At 46.2% G+C, this 22,788-nt stretch overlaps 2 protein-coding genes across 4 annotated transcripts in view; both read left to right on the top strand.

Annotated features, from left to right (window-relative positions):
* UROS (uroporphyrinogen III synthase) overlaps positions 1 to 22,788 on the top strand; it is a 623,177-nt gene that overhangs the window by 235,541 nt on the left and 364,848 nt on the right. The window lies entirely within an intron of this gene.
* The window catches only part of CTBP2 (C-terminal binding protein 2), a 284,786-nt gene that overhangs the window by 196,918 nt on the left and 65,080 nt on the right, over positions 1 to 22,788 (top strand). Inside the window, exon 2 of one of the 3 annotated variants that reach the window (XM_072931350.1) lies at positions 6,012 to 6,120. The exons of the other annotated variants lie outside the window; for them this stretch is intronic. The gene's annotated coding sequence lies outside the window, so the exon portion shown is untranslated. The remainder of the gene's footprint in view (positions 1 to 6,011; positions 6,121 to 22,788) is intronic. 3 annotated transcript variants of the gene reach the window in all.

The following is a 22,788-nucleotide window of genomic DNA, read 5'->3' as shown; positions in this document are numbered from 1 at the left end:
GAGCTTTGTGCCTGGCAGGGAAGATGGTGGGTGGCTGCTGGGACACGAGCACTGCTGGCCATTGCTGAGACCATTAAAAAGATTCAGAAATTATTGTAGAAACCCTACTTCTGCTAGGAGTCAGGAGCAGCTCCAGCCAAGCCAGCTCAGTGCCAGGAAACAGCTCGGATGGTGGAGTCTCCTGCCGGCAGCGCCGCTCTGCCAAGAGCTAATCCCCTGTGAGAGCTCGGGAACAAAACAGCGCCGCTCGCACAGCAACTCCTTGGGCACAGGGAATTATATTAACCCTGGATCACCGCGAAATTCCCGCTCTGTTTTCCGTGGCTTGCGCTCCAGGCACACCTCCTTGCCAAGGATCATCCGCCCCAGCGTGGAGCGCAGAAGTGAGCCTGGCTCACGCTGCCAGGTTTGCTCAGAGGCAAACAAAACCCTGGCACCTCTGCAGATGCCAGCCTGCCTTGCTTTCTGCTCCTTTGGAAGCGCTGCTTCTCCTTGGGAGCGGGCTGGCCAGCCTGTGGAGGTGTGGGGACCCACTCCATAGCTCCTGGTCTGTGTGGAGAGCCAGGCTTTGGAGCTTCAGCACTCATTTTGGTGCCAAACCCAAAGCTTTTGTGCCCAGAGGGTGGATGCATTGCTTGCTTAGTGAAACGGGTTAATGCTTCACTGGACTCCGACACGTCAGTGGCTTGGACAGCTCAAAGCAAACAAAATTCCAGTTTGGATTGAGCTGGCCCAAAATTAAAATCTTTGTTTTCTTTTTCCTCCTGGAGTTTTGGGCACATTGTCCCCACATGAAGCTCTGTAGTCGACTGGAGTGGCATGTTGGTGATTTGAAATGATTCCAGAAGAAGAGTGGATAAACATTTTTATATTGAGGTGTCTAGTGAGGGAAAGTTTATATGTAGACAGCCCTTAAATTAGGGCTTAGGTGGTCTCTTCATCTCTGTCCAGGATTTTTTCCTGTTTCCAACTTGTAATCTGTGGGCCAGGTTTGTAAAAGCTTTTCGAAATTAATCCATTTGAAAAATGCAAATAAGAGGGCAGCTGAAGGCAGGTCTCTGCTGCCTCGGGCAGTGAATTTGGCTCACGCTTCCAGTGTTCCTACTCAGTTCCCAGAAGAAGGATTTGAAAGGAGGAGGAAAAAACCCCACAACAGAGGAATTGCTGCAGGTGATTCAGAAGGGGATGCTGCTGTTGCATCACTTCTGCTGCTCTGCTGTCTCGGTGGCATGCTGTATCCTTGCCCATGGACACAGCTCCTCCCTTGGCCCTTCTCATCATCTGTAAAGATGTTTCAACATTTTTACAAGAGCAGAAAGGCATGAAACCATCCTTCCCACTGTCTGTAGTTGCATTTTGATTCCTCAGAGGTTCCCATTCTGCAGTGATGGACCATGGAAAGGGTTCTGTGAGCGTTCATGGGGTCCTTGAGGAGGAAAATACAGTAACTATATGGACCTTTTGCTTTAGTTACTCAAAGGTTGCTTTTTCAGTTTTGCAGCTTTTAGATATAAAATGCAGATGCTGAAAGGAAATGTGTGGGAATTTAGAGACCAGACAGGTTTAGCCAGTGCCTTCTTCATTCACAGCTGGTAAACCCTCAGTAATTTTTAGCAGACCTAAGGCATTGGAAGGGGTGATCTTTGAAAACAGGCAGAAGAAAACAAGACCAGTTTGCACTAGAGAAAAAACTACAACACGAACATCCAGTGGGTGAGGGGAGCTTTAAAATGCCCCAGTTTTGGAAAACCTTTGGACAGCATTTGTGTGGTGCAGAAGATGTGTGGCAAACCAGGTTTCAGGAGCTCCAGTGCTTAAAGGAGGGGTTGGTGTTGAGCATAGCTCCCATTGCACATCTGTTGGTGTTCCTTGGGTGTGTGTTGCTGCACTGAGTGTCACTCCTAGGTGATGTGTACATGGACAGCCTGCTCCTAGGAGAATTCCATGTGCATGGAGCCTGTCTCAGAGCCCTCAGCCTGTTTGTTCCTGTGCATTTGTAGCCACAAGGAGAAAATTCCCACTAGCACTGTTCTGTCAAATGCTCTCTGTTTAACTCTCCTAAGTTTTCTAACCACTTTGTCTCTTTGCTTTCAAGTCAGTAGTTTTTATTGTGTAAGCCATGTATTGATAACTATTGGGGAAATTCCCTGAGGCTGCTGAGCAGGAATCTGCCTTGATGACAGAGATGCTTCCAATTTTTAAGCAAAACAGCCTGTAAATTGTGCCATCAACTAACAAGTATGGGATCCCTGCTGTGTAATGTGTGGGATCCTGGAGTATTTTTATTTCCAGGGTGATACCCTCATGGTAGCATGTGGAGCTACAGCTGGGCCGCCAAGGAGCATCCTGCTTTGGGAAGATGAACAGAGAATATGTTCCTCAGGATTGCCATGCCTAATTAGCCTCAAGTTCTGGTATTAGGAGATGTTAATGAGCTGCAGCATATAAACTAACCGCAGGAAAAAACCTTTTTAATGGCACTGCCAGCGGTAGGAAGAGGAGTGCTGCTGGGGGAGCTGACTCACAGCTCAGGACTGGTGGCACTGGGCAGGGGGTGGCCGTGCCCAGCTTGGCCTTACACACCCGTGGGCATGGCCCGTGTCGTCCCAGTGGTACCTCAGTCTCTCTAAGCTTTGCAACTGCAGGGAGGTCTGGTCATTTTCTGTAAAACCCTTTAATTTGCACTAAGGTGGCCTCTCTTAGTCCTTATTTTTGTTGGTTTTGAGGATGCATCCCTGGAGATGACCAGTGTATCCAGCAGTGCAGACTAACAGTGCACTTCCTGCTCCCATTTGGATGTTATGCTGCATTTACTCTTAGTTTTCCCCATTTTTTTTTTTCTATAGTGGAGATAAAGGTTTAGAAACACGAATAGGAGATGTAATTAATTTGCACTTGTGTATCAAAATTTTAAGGGACTTTCAGAGAAGTTCATTCTTTTTGCTTCATTTTGACTCCTTTGGCACCTTTCTTGAGAGGCAGATGAGGAAGTTGAACTTCCATTCTCTCTCCTTTCCACAGACCTCCACTGTGCACTGTTTTACCATATCAGCTATGCTGTTCATTATTTCAAAAAAGTGAAAAAGTGCCCTATTCATGGGTGAGCTGAGCTGCTGCAATGTAAGATTGTTATTCATCATACTGGAAAATATAATATATCTTCTTTTTTTTTTTTTTTTCCCCATTGCTTTGAAATTGTGTAAAACAGAAATGGAGGGGAAAAAAAAAAAAAAAAACAAACCAGCTTGCCAGGCTCTTAAGTGAAATGATTGCATTGAAGAGCAGAGTTGGAAAGGAGCCAGCACAGAACCTCTGATCAGGCAAGAAGGGAAAGGATAACGTGGCCACAGCGAGGGCGTGAGGCTGGAGAAAAGCTCTGAGAGGAAGAGCTAATTGAGGAGGGGATTCAAACAAGAAATGTTTAATAAAAGGGTGTTGGTTAGTTAGTCATGAAGAAAAGTTGTGTGTGTCAGGTGGGAATTGGCAGAGAGAGGTGTTAAGAATGCCTCTGTGGAGCATCTGGTAGACCCTGCTGGGGATGCTGCCTGCACTGCTAACCATGACACTGAGACATTTAGGCTGAATATAAAAGAAAGTTTATTTTATTGAAAGAGAAAAATCTGTCAAACTTCATGGCCCAAAGGTGTCAGTCAGTGAGGTCCCTTCCAGCTGTGGAGCCCTGGGTTGCTGTTGGGAATTTGGGTTGGGTGAATGGGTACTTTGTCATATTTTAGCTCTAAACTCAGAGTGTGTGTGCTGGAGCTCTGGATGATCCTGTTGGACCTGATGGAGCTCATCTGTGTGTGCTGCTGAGCTAGCCCCTGGTCTGTGGGAATCCAGAGCTTCCCTCTGGCTGCCCTGGCAGGGCTGGGACCCTGGCAGGGGTCAGGAACCCCCCTGGACAGAGCCCCCAGAGACACTGGCTGTGATCTCTGTCCATGGAAAAGAGTTTTCAATCTTACAGGATGAATTACCAGCTCTGAGTGTTTGATATAAATAATAATTAAATGTGGCACGGGTGCAAAAGTAAAATTTTAGGATTCTAGATGAGGGGTCCAAAGGGGACAAGATGGAGGAAATTGGGTGTGCCTTGTCCTTTTTCTCCTTCTTCATGCCCTCCATGTTTCACTGTGGTGTTGGCATTTTTCTGTTGGTTCAGGCTGGGGACACACTGTCCAACGTAGGTGACAGATATTGGCACGTTATTGTAAATCCAGCACAGGTAGTTTGTGGTATTTAATGTTTGTACCATCCCACTGAGGGCAGAGCCCCACACGCTGCCCTGCAGGACAGAGCTGCGGCAGGGCAGCAGAACATGTTAGAGATAAACAGAATAAACAACCTTGAAACCAGCACAGACCAATTATGGCTTCTGCTTTGGCTGAGGGGCTCAGAGACTTTTTACAATCTCGGAATCATCCATACCACAGATTCTGACCCTGGTCCTGCAGCAGTAGCCAGGGATGAGCTGCCCGTGCCATCCTCTGCCAGCAAGGGGACAGCTCCTGATGGCTGCACACGGCCACTGCAGAGAGGCTTCAGCTCAGAGTTCCTGCCACAGCTTGAGATATGCACGTGTTTCCAGGATGGATGATAAACTTCTGAGTGCTCAGTTCTGGTGGCAATAAAATTGCTGCAGGATGCTCTGCTCGGTTGTTGTGTGGGCAGCACAATGAGGTTCTCTTTGGAAGGTGCCTTCCAAGCGTGACTTTGCACTCTACAGCTGCCACTGGAGATTCCAGAGGCACAGAATAGTTTGGGTTGGAAGGAACCATAAAGGGCATCCAGTGCCGCCTCCTGCCACGGGCAGGGACACCTTCCACCATCCCAGGCTGCTCCAAGCCCTGTCCAACCTGCCTTGGGCACTGCCAGGGATGAGGCATCCCCAGCTGGCATGGAGATTGCAAATGGGATCCTGCTGGAAATGCCTCTTCTGGGGACTGAGGGGTGCTGGGATTTCAGGAGGGGAGAGCAGTGAGGAATGGGGGGCACTTGCACCCCCACCATCGCTGTTGGATGGAACATCTCCCAGAGCTGGCAGCCAGCGTGGAAGAAAGCAAATAAGGAAAAGCCATCCCCATTTCAAGCTGTGGTATTTTGACTTAGTTAAAATATTTATCTAAGAAATCTAATGGGGAAATGTAAAAATGTAAGTTTATTAAAGTTCCAAAGAACAAGAAGAAAAGACAAAAGGCCTGGGAGGAATACCACAGTGTTTTCATTCTTTTAATGATTATCTGGTGGGTTTCTTAAGTGCTTGGGGATGAAGGATGTACTGTATTGGTCTGAGTACAAAGTACTCACAGAGCCCAAGTGTAGCTGTTCCGGGCAGGGCTCATTTTCTCATATCCTGGATGCTTGAGCTCTGTCAGTGTAATACCAGCTATTCCCCATCCTATTTATTGCATCCAGCTTTTTAAGTAATGGGCCAAGTAATGATGGCAGATGCTATAATCATTTTTTTGTTAATGATTTAGAGCTTTATTTGCACGATAATTAATTCTGCACCGCTCCCTGGCACAATACAAGAGGAATGCTCTCCTAACTTTTTACTCCACATGTTAAATGAGACTACTGAGCCTGGAGGGTGCAAGGCAGGCAAGGCTGAGCCTGGGAGCTTCAGACCCAGGATTGTTGTAGTCTGATGGGTGTCAGATGACCTTAAATGTTGTCTGTGGACCGTACTGGATGCTTGGAAGAGCCCACTTGGTTCCTGATGGCAGCACAGCTGGGTTGTAGCTGCTCACAGCAGCAAATGCAGACAGTGCCTGACAATCTCAGACATTTGATCCACCCTTACTCAGGGGCAGATGGATCCTGAGAGCTCTAAAAACCACTTGAAAGAATCAGCTCTTGGTATAGAAAGAAATAAAAGATGTTCTCTGTGTACTTCCAGGATGACCAAAGTGGTATTTGGGTGGGTTCTGTTGCTGCTGCAGCTCCTGGTCACTCCAGGAAGGATGGGTTTGGTTCCTTGCTCAGTTTTCCCTTTTGTCTGTTTGGATTTTCAGCTGATGAGCTGAGAGGTCTCGATTCACACTTGGCACAGCACGCTCTGATCTCAGCAGCAGATGCCAGATGCTGCGGGAATACAAAGAAATAATGAAAGGAACCCGAAATGTGAGTCAGCTGTAGGTGTGATGGGGGTGCCTCCTCTGCTTTGTCTTCCTCTGGCATTTCTTCCTCCATCCACTCTGCCTTCAGCTTTAGTCTCAGCTCCTCGTTTCTCCTCCTGTATTCTTCCTCCAGCTTCATTCCCTTTTGTCTCTCTTTTCTGCCTTTTGCCATCCTCTTACTGCCCACTCCTGTGCCACGACCACGTGGTGGGGGAGTGATGTTCCCCACAATGATAATGAAAAACCTATTTCCATTCCACTTCAGTTCCCTGGCACCCCCAGTACCATTTTTAGTGCCATCTCAGCAGCAGACATTTCATTTATGGAAATTCGGAGTGTTTGTTCCTTCTCTAAACACAACCCTGAGTACTGGTGTCATTGCAGAAGTGCTAACTGCAGCCAGTACCTCCCTGAAAAGCACTGAATCACTTTATTTTTTCATTGTGAATCACTAGGGGTTTTTTTTCTTCTAATGCTGCGTGGAGTTTCTCTAGTTCTGGAGGTCACTAGAGCCTTGTAACTGCAGCCAAAAGCGTTTTAAATGGTCATTGTGCAGTGTAGCAATGCCATTAATCTCCAGTGCCATTATTTTATCTAAAAAGTTGGATTTTATATCCATTTTCATGTTTAAAGCAAAATTACTGGCAGGCTGCCATATCGTGTGAGGCACAGAGAGTGGGAACTTGTTCATAAAGGTTTAGTGTGAGTGTGGCTGTTACCTACTGGTTTGGAATATTTTTCAACAAATCAAGACCTGCTGGCAGCCAGGTGGGTTCTGAACGGGGTCTTTCCTTCTGAATTGGTCTTATATTATTCTTTCATTTCCAAGTCAGTCTGTAGTCTAGCTCAGATAATGATTAGATCTTTTTAATTGAAGTCACATCAGCATCAAATGCTGGCTTGCCTAGAAATACCTTAATTTTTGGCTTATATATGTATATGAAAAAAAAATAAAAGAAGAAAAACTCTGAAAATAATAGTGGAATGTAAGTCTGGGTCATATTGAATTAATTTCCTGTTCCACTTCTGCATCAGCTAACCAGACAAATAACCAATTTGTTAAGGGCCTCTGCTACTTCCTTCAATCACTTGCTCACAATGCACTTTTTACATTTTATTTCCTGGTTTTTCCATGTCAATTCCTTACATCCCCTGCAGGTCTCTCTGTTTTGGTGCCAACAGCAACATGCCCAGTGAGGGAGGGCAGGGTGTGATCTGCACCTCCCAGCTGCCCTCTGGACACTGGGGACAGCGAGCTCTTCGGTGCACATCCCTTGGGGAATCCAAACTAAGGATCTCCCTGGTGTCTCTGTCAGTGCCTTGTTGGTGGCAGCAGGAATAGCAGCTGTTGTAGGGGGGTTCCCAGTTTATTGAGCTGTTTCTGAGGGCAGTGAACTGGGAATATCACTGTGGTATGACAAGGGGATGGAGGGAGGTGTCGTGGAATCCCAGAATGGTTTGGGTTGGAAAGGACCTTAAAGCCCATCCAGTTCCACCAACCTGATGGGCAGGGACACCTTCCCTTATCCCATGTTTGCTCCAAGCCCCAGTGTCCAACCTGGCCTGGGCACTGCCAGGGATCCAGGGGCAGCCACAGCTGCTCTGGGCACCTGTGCCAGGGCCTGACACCCTCTGTGTAAAGAACTTCTTCCCACCATCACGTGTCAGGGTCTGTACTGGGAGCAGGATTAAGCAATCTTAACACAGGGCTTTCATTATTTTCCTCTCCTGGTGCATGATGGATTCCTTTGGAGACTGGTACGGTGCTGGTTAACAAAGTGTGGTGTGACTTTTTGCTCTATTCAGTGCATTTTGTGGGCTTATATTTGTGTTTAGGAAATTGCTTCTGGACACTCTGCCAGGGGTGTCATTCCAGAGAAATGGAGGCAACAAGGAGAAAAAAGCAAACAGCACTCTGGGTTTCTTGGTAAACTGCCTTAACTGCCAAATGGCTCCTTGCAGAGACACAATCCTATAGGAAAATCTGTAAGAAAAATAAAGATATGTAACCTGAGAAGTCTTGAGCAGAAGTTGCAGAGGGCTCCAGTGTTCTCTGATGGAGAGGGAAGTAAGTACAGCCACTCAGTTGCAGTGTTGTGGAGCATAATAAATATTTTATTACCACAGACTATCATTTGGTTCCTAAACAGCATGGGACAGACTCTGCTCTCGGATTGTGTCCCCACATTTGTGGCTCTGAATATCCGTGGTTGAGGACAGAATTTGGGTCACACCCTGCAAGGTGTGCATGTAAAATATTCCAGAGCCACACTCTCCAGGCTGGCACCATACTGCTGCATGTTAGGGTGGCAGTTGTTATCAATCTAATGGTGTTTTGGGGTTGACCATAAAAATACTTTGGTCTAAGGCTGGAATTTGATAAATAATATTAATTGAACCATTTCAGTGCTGGTACAGTTTTGGTCTATATTTTGAAACACACTACAGCCTTGGCTGTCCACAAAGGGATAGATAGAAAATGCTGATTTATGTGGTGAGCTCAATAGGTGCAGTGGGTTAAAAAATCCTTGTTAGGGGGAAATAACTTGGGCAACTTTTTACCATTTGAGTTTCTTTTTTGCAACAAAGACAAAAAGTTAGTGGGAGACTGGGGAGGGAATAAACGTGAAAAGCAGCAGCAGAAATCTCCTCATTTTCTGATAATTGTGAGCTTTCAGACCAGCTACCAAAGTAACTTTTACTTTCTGGTTTTCCTGCTGTCATACAGTAATAATTTAAAATTTGTCATGCTGGAGGGAGATGCCAATATCAAACTGAAAATGAAGTAAACGGTTTTGATTGGAATTGAAAAGGAAGTGTTTCCTGCTTTAAGCTAAGTTTTAATTTAACCTAATTACACAATAATGCAATCGGTGTTTAGTTAATCATGAAAGGTGAAAATTCAGCAGCAAGGCACATCCTCACCCAGCACATGGTGTGAGCTCTGCGGGTTGGCAGGGAAATATGGAATTCCTGGTTTACAGGTTTACATCTGAGTGACTCTCCGTGTCCCTTCTTGTGCTTTTCCCTCTGGGACTTTTCCAGAGCTGTGTTTAATACAGAGCTGCTAGGACACCCGTGAGTTATGGGATAATAATTCCATGTCAGATACTGTGAGAGTGAAGCTTATTTTACAAGAATGCCCTTTGATGGAAGTAGGGCCCCTAATTCAAACTTGAGTGCATTCTGAGAGACATCTACATGCACACAATAAAATCCAGGGAGAACAATTTGCATAGAAAAGCCAGGAAACAGCTGGGCTTACAGACAGCTCAGATTTTAGGGGTGGTTTTCTGGGGGAACAAGGGAAGAGTCAAGCAAAAGAATTTAAAACCAGACCATTTTGGAGGATTTTTTATAATATTGCATATGTTAGAATAATTTTTAAAAACACAGCTGTGTGGTGGCTGCCTAAACCAGGTGGTTTTACCTTACATTAATATTTAGATTGTTGTTCTTTATAATTATCAGCCAACAGTAATGGTAACAGACACTTACTTGTCTGGCTCATATATGTCTGTATTTGCTCTTACTTTAAATTCTTTCCCATAGATACAGTTCAGCACAATCAATGCCAACAAAATTATTTTGAAAGCAGATTAGATTAAATATCTCATCCTTTACTGAGCTTCCCATTGGCATGTGAGATGATCCTTAGAGAATTAAGATCTGTTTCAGGGACAGAAATGTTCACATGAGATTGCACAGCCTCACGCTGGCCATTTTTTCTTTTAATATTTGACAGAAGTGCCTGGCCAGGCTAAATCCAGCCATTTTTATATTTGTGGAGGTTGATGACTAACACCAGAGGTGGGGGGAAAGTATCTGGGAAGTGTTTTTCTCTACAGGCTTGTAGGTGGTTTTATTCCAGGTTGTCTTGTGGTGACTTGCGGCTTTCCTAAAAGGATGTCACGGGAACATGGAGTCACAGATTGGTTTGGGTTGGAGGGAACCTTGAAGCCCATGGGCAGGAAACCAGGCTGGAGCAGGCTGCAGGTCAGGGAAGTGTTGGGATGGGACAATTTTGTGACCTGGGCCATTTCCAAATCCCTGCTGAGTGGGTTCTGCACTGGGAATATCCCAGATTTGGGGCTGATTTTAAGTGGAAGTGTGCTACTCTTTGGTGCTGATTTAAGCCAAACCCTTGCTGATTTAAGCCTCCCTTGCCCAGGAGGATATTTTGAACTGGGAGATGAAAGGATGCTGTGGGCAACTGTGGGTTAGAGTGATGGGATTTGCACCCCGGGCTGCTCCCCAGAATTGCAGCACAGGGAAGGCAGAACAGCCTCATCCTGTTCTTCCCCATCTCCTGGACACCTTGAAGTGTCAGCCCCATCATCCAGAGGCCTGCCCACACCCACAGCTGCTGGTGAAACTGTGGCAGCACTAAGGGGTTCACTGATGGCACTTGGAAATGAGCCTTTCTTCCCTGGGTTTTGGTGGAACTGGCTGGTGTCCATCCCACGCTCTCTGCAGGGGCAGAGCCAGGTCTGGCTGTGCACAGCAGGTGTCTGTGGGATTTGGACCTCAGTCTTAGAATCCTACCTGAATCCTACCTGGCCTTTGCATTGTGTTAAAGCAGGCTGGTGCAGATTTGTGCCTAATAAATGCAAAGTCTCAGCCTCCCCCTGCTCTGCCTGTGACCAATCCGTGGTTTTTATAATCAAGAATAAGTCCCAAGACTGGAAAACTGCCCACCACAACGCTGGGATTCCAGATGGTTTAGGGTGATAATTTTGTATAGGTTTATTAGGGTGATTTGGTGTCTTTGCTGCTTCATGTACTTATTGTAGCAAATAATTTAATGGGAAATGAGCAATTGCTGTGAGTCTGGAAATAAAGTTTGGGAGTTTCCTATCGTTACTGCTTTTGCTGGGTTTATTTAAACCACGAGTCACTCTTCTTAGCCCAGCAAAAAAGAGAAGAGGGATGACAGAGTCAACAGTGATTTATTTCTTTAATGCATTTTTAATAAGCAGGCCCCCAAGAATGAAGCAGTGGTGCATAATTACATTACCCTGGCCACAAAACGTGGGCTGTTCCCACTGTGAGCGGGTTATTTAACACCTGGTGAGCAAAAGTGAGTGCCCTGCTGGGCTTGGAAGCTGGCACTGCCTCTGGGGTTCACATCTCTCCTCTAGCAGCACTTTCTCAGTTGCTGAAATGTTTTTGCCTGGACTTTGCACCAGGGGTTCCTGCAGCTTCCTCTCCTATGTCCCTGCCCTCCTTCTCCTGTACCCTTCCTGCACTTCCTTCAGAGGAGAGGCAGGAGCTCCTTTCCAGATTGCAGTCTCCTAAATTAAAGCAAGCCAAATCGATTTGAATATTACATTTGCCTACAAGGACCTCCTGCTAACTTCTGTGTTTTTCACAATTGCATTTTCCTGGTTTTGTTTAGTTTTTTTCATCTTTATCACTTCCCTGCTGCTGACTAAAGGAGCTACACAACAGGGGAAAGTGTGACTAACTCACTGCCTGCACAGGGGAAAGAGTGAGGCTGCTTCTACACATGCTGGTGATAAATGCACAGAGTAAACAGAATGGAAAAGTGGAGAAAAACAGTGCTTTTTTTCTACAATCTCTTTTTTTTTTTTTTTTATAGCAATGTTAGTCATTCCTTCCAGCAAGTACAGGTTAAAACAGTTTCCATCATGAGATTTCTTGCAAAAGAAGCAGTATCAGCTGAAAATTTGTGCTTCCTTCTGAAATTGTTTTTAATGTCTCTTGTTGTAAGAAAGTCCAAAAAATGTTTTTCCTCTTATTTTCAGTGTCTCCTTTGGTTTGACAGCAAGTCACAAAGATGGAATTTTTCTCTTTCTCCCATGTCCTGTGTCATCTTGGCAGCTATTTCCTATCTCAATTGGGAGGGAAAGCATTTAATCAACGGGAAAAGGGCAGGGGGATTCACCCAGGAATAGGTTTGAAACTGGTTTTAACTTTGGTTGAAATGGAGTAGATTCCAGATATGTGGTCCCTTTAATTAAGGGACATTGTGCCCTTGTTTTAAAGCCTGGTGAAATTAGTGGAAAGATGCCACGGACTGCAGCAGGCTCTGGAGCAGCTCCAGTCTCCTTTTGTGGTATAGAAATGCTTCTTGAACAATTTAAGAGCTTGGAGGGGCTGAATCAGAAGCCAACAAGTGACCTGCTCATGTATTAGGTCAGGAAACAGGTCTGAGCTCAGCCCCCACTGATTCGGGTGCTAATGAACTGCCCTGTTTTCCCTTCATGTAGTGTTACAGCACTTCTTTCCTATTTTTCCTTCAAGTATCCCAGCACGGCTTTGGAAAGGGAAGGGAAATCTAATTTGTGTGTAAATACAGTATTTTGGTATTTGTTTAATGCCTTTGTTTGCTTTGAAAGTTCGTCCCATACTAATGAATTTACAAAACCTACATTATCCATAAAACTGTCGCTGGTGCAGAATCCTGTAATAACTCAGATAAAGTATTTAAACCACGAGTGAGTTTGCTCTATCCTTGAGTTGATAAATTGTGTAGCTTCATTTGGTAGGAATCAGCAATTTTATGTGGCAATTAATTTTAACGGCAGTAGGGAGCCAAAGGACTGAATTTTTATCCTTGGTTTTCTGCACATGTAGGGGAATATCCTCATGTTTACTGTGCAGGTTACTGCCCTGGGATACACTGTGTGTGTGCAGAGAATGTCACTTTACAGCCATGCTGCTCCAGTTCATAGTCCAACCCTCCAGATAAACCATTTTGGGGATTTCTCATCTCTTAAAATATGTCAGGAAGAGGGCAGATGGCCAAAAAATCCCTTCCCAGAATCTGTGTTGCTCTACCCCCTCTCTACTGCATGAACTTGCTGTTTTATTTTATTGTTGCCTTTTTTCTTGTGTAAGTCACCACCATCAGGGATGATGTCAAAATCATGAACTTGGAGTCAGAGAGGAAGAGATCAAGTTTTTCTGAAGTGATTCCCATTGTTTGTTTTCCCTTTGCTGGTCTCTGATATCCAGCCTGGAAACATCCCGTTTGTACAGTTGGCTGCGGAACTGTGATTGTGTAGGATCTGATCTGGGAACCAGGAAAGCCTTAATTCCAATCTCAGCTCCTGCCACCAGACTTACATAGTGGAACAAGTCATTTGACTTGATAATTTATGTCTGTGACACTGACTGCATCCTCAGCAGTGTGCAGAAAGCACCGGAGTTCCCCTAAAGCTAAAATCTGTCTTGAGGCAATAAAAAATGCCAGGGGAGGTAATTTGAAAGGGATTTATTTAGGATGTTCTTAAGTAATATCTACATTTTGGGCTTTTGCTGTTTATGAAACATGCTGGAGAGATTTGGGGGCATTTCTGGGAAAAACCAGAGAGACATCACTGAACTCATGGGGTAAATAAGGGTTTTAGCATAGAACCAAAGGTGTTGTTCTCCCCTCCATGACCGTGGAGCTGTTGGTGTCTCTGTGGGTACCACCAGGAGTTTCTCCATGGCTGGGTGTGTATTTCCAACATCATTTGTGTTACAACATTTCCCAGAGTGGAGTGTTGGCTCCAGAATGAAGTTTGGGGATGTTATGAACAAGGTCATGAGCCTGATGGAAATTTCATTTTGTTCCATATTTATTCTGCTGTATGGGGTTACACAGAGCTACTGGTCTGTAAAATGAGGTCGCAGCCAGGAAAGAAAGTTTGGGAGCTGTTGCTTTAGAGCTTGGGTTGAAATTAATTATTTGTGTACCTCAGAGAGTTGCACTGGTTTTTAAACAAGACAGCTGGGTTAGAAAGCAGTGGGAATTCATTGTGAAACACTTTGTCTGATGGCCAGCACTTGAACCTTGCGCTCCCTTGGTGCACCACCAACCAGAAATTTAAAATTGGCTGTGTAGTCACCCAGATATTTCATCACGTTATTTCAGAAATCCCAGTGGCTGCAGATGCTCCAGGGCCTTGGAAGGGTTCATTGTAGTCACAGTTGGAAGGGTTGGTCTGGTGTACCTTGTGCTATACTCCGACTTGTTTAGACAGGAGAAAGGTGGATACAGAAAGGAAGGCCAGAATAATACTGGTTTGAGAAGGAAAAGCCTAACCAGTGTGGAATTGGATGTAAAAAATGCAAAACCAAAGGTGTCAGCTTAGTGTCTTCAAAGGAAAATATTATCTTATTTTTTATAAGATGAAAACACCTATGAGGTAATAATCTTTAAAAAGCTGAGTCCTCCTCAAACACCAACTCAAAATGCCAATAATTTGCAGAAAAGAAAATCTTTATTTTAATGCACAAAACCCGTGGGCTGTGTGGAAAGCAAAAATCTGATAAAATAGCTGAGCCAGGTGCTTGAAAGTGCTTTTCAAGGGGATTTCTCTGTCCAGGTGCTTACATATGCTTTCCAAGGGGGATTTCTCTGTTGGGCCCCTCTTCCTGACAGCTTCCCCACCACCCATTCCCTCTTTTTTCTGCGGTGAGCTCTGTGATGTCCCCACCACCCTCCTGCTGTCCTGGCACAGTGTTGCAGGATTATTTTCAAGGTGAATGTTTATATGCAGGCCATGTTCATGCAAAATGAGTCATCTGTATAGCTTTTGAGTTGTGCAGTGCTGACTCTGGACATATATTTGTTTTTGTATTTGTTGCTCCCTTCTGAAAAAAAACCCAGACAAATATTGAAAGGTGTTCTGCTTAGACTGGAATTGCTAATTCAAGTTTAAATCACTGTGCTTTGGGGATATTTGGTGGAAGGAGGAAGAACAGCCCTCCCTCAGCATCCCTGCCCCAAGGATGCCACATGGGAAGCTGTAGGTTGCTTCTGCTCCTCCATCTGCAAACTCAGCATTTGAAGGAGAAATTCCACCTCATTTTTATGGTTTGACTTGTGACTTTGTTGTTGCATGTTCTGAGTTCCAAGGAGGAAAATAAATAGCAGGAAAGGAAAGGAGAGTAGGGTTTCTGTATGCTTCCGGCATCTTGGGGACCTGTGCTCCATGTTAGCTGCTGATAAGGAAGTTTTAAACTCACAGGTTTTAAAATGTGGCACATGGCTAAGCACCAGGGAAAATAGATGCATTTTTTGTCTTTAAAATAGCCATTCCCTGGCAAAGACTGTGCCATTTGGAGCACCTCTGTCTGGAGACAGGCTGAGAGAGCTGACATTGTTCAACTTAAAGAGAAGAAGGCTCTGAGGAGACCTTGGAGTCCCTTCCAGTACCTAAAAGTGCTCCAGGAGAGCTGGAGAGGGGCTTTGGGTGAGGGCCCAGAATGACAGGACAAGAGGGAATGGCTTCAAACTGACAGTGGTTAGGATAAGATCAGGTATTAGTAAGAATTTTTTCCCTGTGAGAGTGACGAGGCACTTGAAGCGCAGAGAAGCTGTGGCTGCTTCATCCCTGCGTGTTCAAAGCCACGCTGGACAGGGCTTGGAGCAGCCTGGGATCATGGAAGGTGTCCCTGCCCATGGCAGGGAGTGGGCATGAGATGAGCTTTGAGGTCCCTTCCAGCTCAAACCAGTCTGTGGTTAGGCTGTAGCTCTGTGTGAATGTGCAGTGCTGCTGGTCAAGGCTTGGATAAAACCACTTCATCCATCTCCCACTTCAGGCAATAAAACATGTTTTGATTAGGAAAGCCTTATGTCCATCCTGTTCTCTGTAGATGCACCTTCCTGGTCCTCAGGAAGGGCAGTGTTCATGGCTCAGTCCCCACACAACTTTGACATGCTGAAGCTTCCATATTGCTGCTTCCTGCCCTCTCCTCTTCATTCCCCAGATTCAGCCTACTCTTGAGAACTTTGCATTTTTAGGGAGCTGAAGAAATGAATCTCCTGGCTTCCTTTGGTGACACCATGACCGTGGGTGCAGATGTTTTTGTTCAGGAGTCTCAGAGCTCCTCCCTGCCTGCCGTAGGTCCACGTTGACGTTGATATTGTACAAAGCCCAGCCTGTGTGACCGTTTTCCCTGCTGGCACTTCAGACGGTGCCTGCGAGTGTTGGCAGCCGCGGCACCGGCGTTGCTGTGGGCTGCCCCAGAGCAGTGATTGTGTTCGCCTGCTCCCTAGCAACTTGGTGTGCTGCTTCAATTACAAAGGGCTCGGGAAAACGCGCTCCATCTGGTTTTCCAACCCCAGATGCGACCACCCCAAAGAGTGATCTAATTCTTCTCTATATAGACTTGAAAACTTCTCACCAGTTGGTGGTGCGGGAAATCAAATAAGAGTCCTTAGGAGCAATAAGATCCACATGCTGGCCTAATTGCACATGGAGCTACACTGCTGCTCCTGCTTCAGTGTGTTTGCAGTGCTGCTCTCAAAGGCGTATTGTTAGGCGAGGGGAAAAACCCACAAATCTTAATTTGAGAAATAATTTAATGTGGGCCAATAATTAGCTATTCACGACTGGGGCCCCTTGGTGTCTGGTGTGGTGTGTAAGGAGAAGGTGGGCAGGGCTTACAGGCCTGTAGAGCAGGGGATGTGGAAAAGGGTGATATCTCATCCTGCTTTTCAGTAAGTCCTTTTAGTCTACACTAGATCATCTGAGAGTGTTATTCTTGCTTTGACGTGGTTCAGGTTTTTTTTTTTTAATTAAGACCAAAAATATGGTTCAGTTTTCCCCCTCTGCAGACTGAATCAGGATGGGACAAGGGGGAATGGTGTTAAACTAAAAAGGGGAGATTTAGGTTAGATATTTGGAAGGAATTGTTCCCTGTGAGGGTGGTGAGGCCCTGGCACAGGTAACCCAGAGAAGCTGTGGCTGTCCCATCCCTGGAAGCATCCAAGGCCAGGTTGGATGGGGCTTGGAGCAACCTGGGATAGTGGAAGGGTGGAGCTGCATTATCTTTAAGGACCTTTCAAACCAAACCTCTCTATGGTTTTGTGATTGTGGGGAAGAAGAGGCAGAACCCAGACTGGAGAGTTACTGAGGAATGGGAGAGTATCAAACAACCTTGACGGACTGCTGAAGCATAAAATTTCCTCCCTCCTCTGCTCTGCAGAGGATGCTGTCCTGAAATTCCTGGTTTAGGAATTTTTGTTGGCTTTAGGGCTCAGGATCAGACCATTATCATTTGAAGCTTGTTCTGATGTTCCAGCAGCTCATCCTGCCTGTCCAGCATTGCGCTCTTCTACGCGTGAAGATCAAGTGAGGCAAAGTCTGAAACCAGTTTCCTACGCACTGAGAACTTCAGGCTGAGCTTTGAGGAGGGGGTGCCAGCCTTAAACACTGCTCTGCCTGTTGGAGCAAGCCCCGGTTGACAGCGGGGGCCGTTTTCCGTCGGGGTTTCCTGTGGGAGCCCCGTGCCGCGCTCAGGAAGCGCCGCCAGGCCCGCGGCCATCGGCCGCCCGGGCGGGCACGGGGAGCGGTGCCAGGCCCCAGCCCAGGGCAGGAGAGCCCCGGGCAGGCACGGAGGAAAAATAAAAACCTACAGAAAGGCACGACCTCTTGGGACCCATGTTTTGTCAACAGATCAAGCGGGCGCTATTTTAAGCTGCTATGTACCTCACGCTTCCTGTTTTTCAGAAGAAACTTCTTGTTTTTTTCGCTTTTATGTTGACGGATTTATTTTAACGGCTTGTTCCTGAGCCGGTGTGAAGGACTTTTCCCTCCCACGAGGAGGGAGTGGGGCTCCCCGGGGTCTGCCAGGGGGAAGGACAGCCTCATCCCCCTCCCAGGGGCTGCTCGGAGGGTTCCTGAGTGTGCCGAGGGGACGTGAAGGTGGGCGGCTGTGGGGTGGCTGTCGAGGGGACGGCGCTAAGCTGAGCCATGTGTGGTTCTCTTTCGAGGAGCAGTGGCCCAACCAGTAAGGACAAAGTAAATAGTGTTCATTTCCTGCTGACCTTTTAACACCAACAGATGTTTTCTCTTACAAGTACCATAGGCCACTTCAGTCCCTGACCTCATCAAGTGGGCTGCTGCTTGTTTTCATGCTCAGCAGTCTATGAAATTCCTTATTTAACCTGTTTTGCTGAGACCTGCCTGCAGAAGTGGATCTCCTACCTTGGGCAGGACTGTGTGCTTCTAATTAGAAATGTAGTATTAATCTGACTTTCTTTTCTCTGGATGTATCAACCCCTTCCTCCTGATTTTTGTCCTCTGTGGAAGATGGCAGATGTTTCCTGTGATGGGCTCTCTCAGGCAGCTGGGGAAGTGAGTTTCCCTTTATAGTATTTTCCCTAGCATTCCTCGCACAGGTTGGATTTGAAACCCCATGGCTGGAGCAGTACATCCATCACCCTTATCCCTGTTTGTGGTGGTTGAGCAGGATGATTGGGATCTTGGAATCACCTCCAAGTTCAAAAAGTAAAACAGTGGCAGTGCTGGAGCTGGGATTTTCATCCGTGTGGATGCCTGGTGCCTTCTCTCTTCCCCATGGGTCTTGGTCCTGCCCAAGGGAATCAAGAGGATTTCAGCTCCATCCCGGTCTACTCTGCTTAGAGATCACATTGGTGTTGCTTTTTTACCATGGTGTCTTCCTCCCACCCACACCACCTGTGGATGGTGATGGGTGGGGATCTCCTCAGGAATTGAAGCCGTTTGGAATGCAAATGTGGTGGGAAGAGCAGTTAAGCTCTCATTCCTGACACGGGCTGAGGAACACGCAAGTCTGGCCATGACTTGTGTGTCCAGGAACATCAGAGATGCCTAGTTCATCCAGGAGACATTTAAAGGTGATTTATCTGGTGAATTTCCTATCCAGAGGCTGTGTTCTTCTGCCAGTCCTGACTGGAGACCACAGGAGCAAGCTCTGCAGTGAGGTAATAACGGAGGAGGGAAATGTGGAGGTTGACTGGTGTGTGTGCCATCAATTCTTTGGAGACCTTTCCCTGTTGGTGAAGAGCCTGTTTCCAAAGTTGACATGGCAGTAGTGTCTCATGGGTTGTCATCAAGCAGGATGAGGTGTCTCTGTGATGAAAAAGCCCCATGTGGTGCTTGTGAGCCAGTTTATTTGCTGTGCTGTGCAGTGCAAAATTTGTCCTGGGTTCAGAGAGCAAATCCCAGAATCTTGCATTGGTTTGGAAGGAAACTTAAAGCCCATCCAATCCGACCCCCTGCCATGGGCAGGGACACCTTCCACTATCCCAGGCTGCTCCAAGCCCCATCCAACCTTGGACACTTCCAGGGATCCAGGAGCAGCCACAGCTTCTCTGAGTACCCTGTGCCAGGGCCTCCCCACCCTCACAGGGAAAAATCTTTACCTTTCCTGTGGGGGACATTGGAGGTATAAATAATTAGCAGTATGATTCTCAGTTATTGTGTTATGCATCTGGAAAAGGATGTATGTTAATCCAAAGTTCACAGATTTATCTGTAAAGACTTTTTTAATAGCATAACGTAAGTTGATAGATACTTCCAGGTTGTCACTTGTTGGGCTTTTTGTCTCTCTCTAAAGAGGTATTTTGTTTTGTGTTTGTTTTTTCAGTACTCTTTGTTTGTACTTGATGAAAGATGTTCAGAAGTTTTATTTCATGAGCTGTGATTCTATCCAAGAGCAGCATTTCTGTTCAGGACAAGGGGAAACAAACCCTCTGTGAGTCAGGTTACCCTCCTTTTCCTGTTAAATCAAAAAGAGAAGAATGCAAATTCTTAAAAATTCCTGACTACTACCCAAACATTACCATTTTTAGAGTTTCAAGTTTAGAGAAAATGACTCACAGGCACTTTTAATAAAGGATTGCTCAAAATAGAGTGGAGTGTGATTCACATTAAAGAATGAAGACCCAAGAGAGGCAACAAAGAAGCCTTTAACCTGATGCTCACTCATCCCCATGAGGATGTTGGGAAGGGGGATGGTTGGGATTCTCCTCATGGCACTTGATGTTGCGGGAGCAAGGTGCAGGGATCCTGCCCATCTTGTTTGTTGGGTTTTATTGGTCAGTGTAATTAGGCAATGCCTAATTGTTGAAGGCAACCCTAAAGATGACACCTTTGAAGGTGAGGTAGAAGCAGATCTGCAATTACAAACCCAGCGCTGTTCCCCAGCACTGAGCATGTGTCCATCACCACACTGGGCTACTCTGAATTTTAGGGTCACCATGGCAAGAGAGATGTCCCATCCACAGCAGTGTGCTGCCTGGAGGGACTTGGAGTGAGGAGCCAGAGCTGGCTCTACCTGAAAGCGAGGAGCACTCACTAAAATCTTGTAACACAAGCTTTGTGAGAAGAATTGTTTGACAAATAGCCAGATAATCTAGTTTGCTTTTTCCACAGTGTTTTAGTTTGCCCTGCACTGGCAGTCAGCCTTTCCCAGGTTTAACCTTGCAGAGATTTTATCTTGCCAGTCTGCAGAGGTGGCTGCTGATTGTGGAAAGCATCTCTGTCTTACCAAGTGGATTACTGGGCAAAATTGATTTTACTTGGTACATTCATATGCTGAAAAGCAACATAATAGCGTCTGCTCTGCTTCCACGCCCGTGAGGGGGAAGTGCCCCAACATGTGCTGGAGACCCTATGTGAGTCTGAGAGGCAACTGGACCATATCCATCACCAGTGTAATTCTGACAGCATCGTTTTGGCTGACTGAGCAGGACCTGCAGAAATGCCTTAGGTGTACGTGCTGATGTATATTTTGTGGCTGTCTCTACTTAAGTGCTGTACATTCCCCGTGAGCTATGAGAGCAGAGACCTTCCCTGTGCTCCTTGCAGCTTCTTCAGTTGATATATGGTGTTTTCCCTCCTTTTTGTCAAAGTGTCCTCTGTCCCAGAGATAATGCAATTGCTATTCAGTGCCGTGCAAATACTCTCTTGTATTTGTATCTCTTTTCTATTTAATTACACTGTATAAATGTCCTCAGTAAATTTGATAAGTTGGATGAAGGATATTGATTTTCCAGTCTCTCTTGTGCTGGGCTCCTTGTAGTAGCAGCAGCCGTTCCCCAGGCCTCTTTCCTGAGGAGGTTTTGAAGGTTCAGTGTTTAAGTAGCTATGGATAAGAAAGGAATTTCTTTCTCTACACTCACATTTGATCTACTCATTGAAGGGTTTAAGGCCAGAGAGAAAACATTAGTGTTGGGTGCTTTGTTTTTTAAAGCCTTAAACTCACATCTTCTGCAAAAGCAGGTGGGAGGGGAAACCAAGAATAGAGCCATTGCCTTCATTCCTGTAAATAAAGCTACGAGCTTTGGGATGGAATTGGGAGAGGGATGCTCCCAGGGTCAGATGAGGTACTGGGGAGCAGAGGGAGGACCCTGGAAGTGTTCAGAGGCAGGTTGGATGGGGCTTGGAGAAAGCTGGTCTAGTGGAAGGGATTTGGAACTAGCCAGTGTGTAAGGTCCCTTCCAACCCAAACTGTTCTGTGATTCCATGATCACAGCTGGGCAGGGCCCCCTCACCCCTCCATCACCCTGTGGCTGATGACAGGGCAGGAGGGGAAGGAGAGACCAGTGAGTGTGCAGGGAGGCAGAGAGGAGGGGAGGGAATTTGCAGGGCTAAAAGGGGAGGACCAGTGGTCTATTTTTAACTGCAATTTTGAATGTGAAGTGTCACCAGTGTTAAAAAAAGCTCCTGGTAAATGGTGGGGAAGATGCAGGCGATAGTGCAAAGCCAGCTGCAGCTTTTTGAACTGTTCGCTGATGTTTGTGAGGAGGCTGCAAACGCTTGATTCATGGTGATGTCTTAATTTTCCTTTCCTCAGCCCCAGGTCTCCCTGTACCAGTGACTTTCTTTAAACACTACTTAGTTCTCAGCCTCGTAAGATTATTTTTGTTCTTTAAGAAGCAAAGAAGAGAGAAATACAGATATTTGTGCACTTTCCTATTGCACTTGCTTTCGTCGCATTCTCTTGGAACATGTTTTTTTTTTTTTAATGCTGAAAATTGGACGCTGATTTTTTTTGGGCTAATTTCCATGTATTTCTCAGACAGGATTTTTAGCCTTGATCTGTAATGCAGGCCTGTGGCTGTTCTTGCTAAAAGTTTGATCCCACCAAGACTTTCATTATAAATCCTTACTTTCAGTAACAAATTGCTGTCTGCAAATGCCACTTCTCAGAGGTTTGGGTGGGTAGTGGGGCACTGTCCCTGCATTACCAGGTCCTGCACTTCTCTGCCATCTTCCCCAGGATTTGAGGTTTTGGCGTGTTTGCTGCTGGCTGTGCTGAGGCTGGAGCCATTGCTGTCAGGCCAGTGATCCGTGGGATAATTCATCCCCAAGTCGTGGCCGTTTCTGTCTATTGTGTCACCGATCCGCGCATTAAAGGGACCCCGAGTAGGTGTTGCTACAATAAACCCTAACAGCTCTATAGGAGCCGTCACAGCTCATTGCATCAATAATCTGTGTATTAAGGCGTCCTGAGCAGGCCTGGGCACACAATGGACCGTTATGGCTCCAGATGAGCCTGTATGAATTTAGGTCAGTAACCTGAGTGTTGTTAAATCCCAAAATTGCCCTGCTACAGAGAGCTGGCAAGGCTCGGAATAAAAATGTGTCGATTATGCAAACCTGGTGGTTGTGGAGGATACTCTTGGCTAAAGGTTGGTAGTGGGAGAATTATTTAATCTTATTTATTGCTGTTATCGAAACCTATCTCTGCTCACGTGGCTCCCTCCATCCCTCTCTTTTGGCTCGGTGTGAGTGATGCTGGAAGCAGCAGGGAGAGGCAGGGATGGAGGGATGGGATGGGAGGGGCAGGAGGAGGCAGCGTGCAGCAGTTGAGCCGTCCCGAGCCACCCCGCATCCCAACGGGCTCTTTCCCACGGGACTTCATGGAAACACTCACACATTTC

This window comes from Taeniopygia guttata, chromosome 6 (assembly GCF_048771995.1).
Source record: "Taeniopygia guttata chromosome 6, bTaeGut7.mat, whole genome shotgun sequence".
NCBI classification, from domain to species: Eukaryota; Metazoa; Chordata; class Aves; order Passeriformes; family Estrildidae; genus Taeniopygia; species Taeniopygia guttata.
This window is presented reverse-complemented; position numbering and strand designations above follow the sequence as displayed.